The sequence below is a fragment of the Nicotiana sylvestris genome, unplaced genomic scaffold (genome assembly GCF_000393655.2).
Source record: "Nicotiana sylvestris unplaced genomic scaffold, ASM39365v2 Un00133, whole genome shotgun sequence".
NCBI lineage: Eukaryota > Viridiplantae > Streptophyta > Magnoliopsida > Solanales > Solanaceae > Nicotiana > Nicotiana sylvestris.
Window position 1 is genome coordinate 1 of NW_027184469.1, and position 4350 is coordinate 4350.

A 4350-nucleotide genomic window follows, 5' to 3' on the forward strand; every position below is an offset into this window, starting at 1 on the left:
TTTAGTGAGATGTTTGATAGGTGTACTAGTTGAAGAAACAAGTGGAATGATTTGGGGCTCTGCGTAAATTTTTCAGAACGGAAATGAACATAAATTTTATCTGCGTAAAATATGTCGATCCTTTTTCTTCTGCTAATTCTGAATTAACTCCAAACGCAAAATATTGGATTACCCAGTAGCAGGGGGTGCACATTATGTTCCCCCATTAAATTCAGCAACTTTGCAGTAATCTTACGTTTTTGTCATTCTTGCTAACTCAGGTACTAAACAACACCCTTAATCCAAAAGATGATTTGCTCATTTTAGGTTTCAGGCGAATTTTTGGTATTTTACTTTTAAGAGATTCGAAATAATCTGTTTATTATCTACCAGGCGTGCTATATAAATGAAAAAGAAACATATATACCTGGACGGGGTTAATGGGCGATCAATAAGACCCATGGCTTAGGTTGGTGACCTCCATTGCACTTTGGAGGGGTGCCTGGTTAAGGTCGGCCCAAGTGGTCGAGCCTACGTCATAATTTGTGGCAGCGGGGCCTGCGTTTTCGCGGCTCCTATCCAGTTCTTAAACCAAATTTGTTTTCTCAAGCTACTGCTTCTATTTTTTTGCATGACCCAGAGTCAGGCGATCAACTTTTTTGCATTGGGCACTGCTTCCTAGCAGGGGCGGCCTGGCGAATTTTGTGGCCTAAAGCCAAAATTAATGAGGGGCCTTAACTTTTAAATTATTATTTTTGAAGTCTATTTTTTTAAGCTTTCTTATATATAAAGTTGTTAATAATTTTCTTATAAATAACTCCTAATAAGTATTTCTCAATTGACAATATAGCTAATCCATTTAACCTTTCTTGTGACATTGTTGATCTTAGCTAAGATTTGATCAATTTTAATTTTGAAAACTTCTTTCCGTTGAAGCAACGGTAGTATGATTTATTAACATTATTCCATAAGTAATTTAGGTATTTGGAAAAGTATCAATTAAACTGCTATCTTCTAATTGTACTATTTTCCTTAATATTTTTAATTCAGAAAATAAATCTAAAACCATCAAATACGAATTGATTATTATGCTTTAAGGAACATTCAAGATTAAGGCAATATTTTTTCAAATTTCCAACATCTAGTGATCTTAATTTTTACCGCCAAATAGAAAACCAATTATATTTTCACATGCTTCGAATTGTTCAAATCTATTTTGAAGTGAAAAAATAGCATTGTCTATTATGTATAAAAGTAATCAACTCTAAAGGTTTATTCGAAAGATTTTAAGATTTCATTAGCAACATTCGCATCAATTGTTACTTCCTATATATCACATGTTTCTTACGAAATTCGGGTTTGATATTCATTTCAAGCGAAATTTCCTTGATAAAAATCTTAGCAGTTGCAAATCCTTCTTATCTATATTTGTTAAAGAAATAAATCAAACTTTTTCACTATACATAACTTTTTTTAAAACTTATACATAGTGTATTAGATATAACAAAAAATGGGCCCTCACAGACCGTCTATCAGATGGTGAATTCCACCGGAAAGAGAGGGTAGGGCCGCACCCCAACCGTTTTTGTATATAAAATAGGCGTCACCGAGGAAGCTGTGATTATGTTTTAATTTTCTGAACAAAAATAAGCAAATGTATTACCTCAATTAATTCATTATTTACTCGTTCTATAAAGTAAAAGTTGATTTACTCTAGATCCAGCTTTAGTATTAATGCAATATTATCCTTATTCTAAAAAAAAAAGCTTCAGTAAGATTAAAAAAATTGAAAATACAAATTATTTACTACTGTTAAAAGGACATAGTGTTGACTTTTGTAACATTTCAAAAGTAAGAATACTCTTTTCCCTGAATAAGAGAGTATAATAGGGAAAAGAAGAGAGCATGACGTTATTGGATGTGACATTTAATTTAATACAATTCTACTTAGGAATTATAGTTAATCGATCTGCTCTCTTGCGTGGTATTTAGGAATCAATTTTCTTCTTTGTCTTGTCTAAATTTTGACTTTTTACATCAGAACTTATTTCCTGAATTATTAGAATGTAACTAGCTACAATCTTGAAAGACCAAATACATCGACAATCCCCTTAAATTTGAAATCGTTTTTCACTTTACTACTTATTCTTTAATCTGTTCCATTTAAACACTTTAACCAATCCTTTAATGTGCCACTTAAACACTAAAACCATATTAAGAGGGTGTTTGGATTGGCTTTTAAGTTAGTCAAAACAGCTTTTAAGCTCTTTTTAGTTTTTTCAGTGTTTGGCAAAGTCAAAAAGTGCTTAAAATAACTAAAAAACTACTTAAAACAAGCCAAAAGCAATAAGCTGGGCAACCCCAACTTATTACTTTTTGGCTTAAAAGCTATTTCTGTTGAAAATTCATTTTTTTAAGTCAATCCAAACGAGCTCTAAAACAAAAGAGCGTGTGTGCAAGTGCTATCCATGTGTAATTTCAGCCCAATAAATGTACGCCATGTGGATCTGTTGTCCACGTAATTGACCTGGGTATCGGGTTTACTCGTCACAAAGTTATTATACCTAATGACTAATAACACATCCCCATTTTTTACCTCCATCAGTACGTAAAAAGAAAAAAAGAAAAACCCTAACCCGACGATTTTCATCGGCTGAATCGCTTGTTCATGCTCCCAATTCCATCGGCTTCCATTCGTTTGTCTTCCTTTTGATACTGGTAAGCAACATTTGTTGTTTATCATCAATTATTTTGGGTACATGTTAGTAATTTGGGTTTTGAAATGTCAGACCCCAATTTCGAGTTTTTTCTCTTCTTTTTTGATGAATCTTTCTGACTTGCCTTTGTTTTTTCTTGCTTCGTCTTTGTCAATGTAGGGTAAAGTATGTCTGGGGATCCTTTATTCTTGTACGCTTTCATCATCGTGGAACCTTTACCAATCCTCCAGACGCAAAATATGTCACCAATATAGAGGTGAACGAATTTTCTATTGATCAGGGCCACTTTTCCCCTTTTGAGTTTGGTTATTATACAAGGGAGCTGGGGTACCACACTATTGGATTTTTTTTATTTCTTTAACCTTAATACTAAAGAATTTGTGTTGGTGGAAAATGACAAAAAATTATATAATATTGGTTGCCAATGTACTGATGGAAAATTAAATGTGTATATTTTACATGTTATTGATGAGGTTTTTGAGACAGTTGTCCCAACTAGCTATTTATGTGGGCCAGAAATTACTCAAGATAGTAGTGACTCAATAAATAAGTCATCTAGGGCAACAACTGAAGGTGGTCCAGATAATATAAATACAGAAGAGCCTCCACATGAAGAGTCACAGGTTGGTATTTCTGTTGGTGATTTTTCTGCCGAAGAACCAACTGCTGCTAAAAAACCAACTGTAGATGATGTTATTGTTGAGAAAGATGGTTTTGTTGTTGCAGAAGATGAAGTTATATGTGGTGAAGAAGGGGTTGAATCAGATGTGGCTAGTAGTGAGTCTGATGTAGATGAAATTTCTGATGAGGATGATAGTGAAATTGATGGAGAGTTGAAAATCATAAGAAATGATAGGGGAAATAAAAAGAAGGCTAGCAGAAGAAAGAAACAACCTGAAACTGCTAGAGTACCAATAGGAGAAACTAGAATTGATAGAGGTTTTGAAGATATAGTGGTGACAAACGCCAGAAATATGCTGGCATATTAGGAGGTGATGAGGAATTCATAGATAGTTCAGATGCTGGAAGTGATGACACTAGTGAAGAGTTGGATGTGGACTTTGAGCTAGCTGCTGACATTCCAAGTAGAAGGAAGAGCATAAAGTTTAGATATGACCCCGACTATGTAGTTTCAATATTTGAATTGGGCATGATATTTGAGAATGCTAAGGTATTTAGGAAGGCAGTGACTGATTATGTAGTTGAGTATAAGGTTCAATTGAAACTTAACCCAATGAGAAGCATAGAGTAAGGGTAAGGTGTAAACATAAAAGATGCGGATGAGAGTTGTTTGCTAGTATTGATAGGGATTCTAATGACTTTATGGTGAAAAAATACTACCCTATTTACAAGTGTCAACCATTGAACACAAACAAGTTGTGCAATTCCAAGTACATTGCTAACAAATTCAAAAAAGAACTGTTGCACCTTATATGGGGATCTGGAAAATTCAGGAACTTGTTAGAGAGAATTTGGGATTGTATGTAGGAAGAACAATTGCTTATAAGGCCAAACAAACAGTTCTTAGAAAGTTTATGGGAATTGGAAGTTGGAGTTTGCTAGACTTTGGGACTATGTTGATAGTATTAAAGAAACAAATCCTGGTAGCTCTTGTTGGGTAGAAATTGACAGGGAATCAGAACGTCTTAAGAAC

The 4350-nt window shown here is 34.0% G+C and overlaps 1 non-coding gene across 1 annotated transcript; it reads left to right on the forward strand.

Moving 5' to 3' along the window:
- The first annotated feature begins 398 nt into the window (after nucleotides 1-398).
- Nucleotides 399-558, forward strand: LOC138884865 (U1 spliceosomal RNA). The gene has a single exon (XR_011404890.1). It is a non-coding gene; the product is annotated as a U1 spliceosomal RNA (small nuclear RNA).
- Nucleotides 559-4350: the final 3792 nt, after the last annotated feature.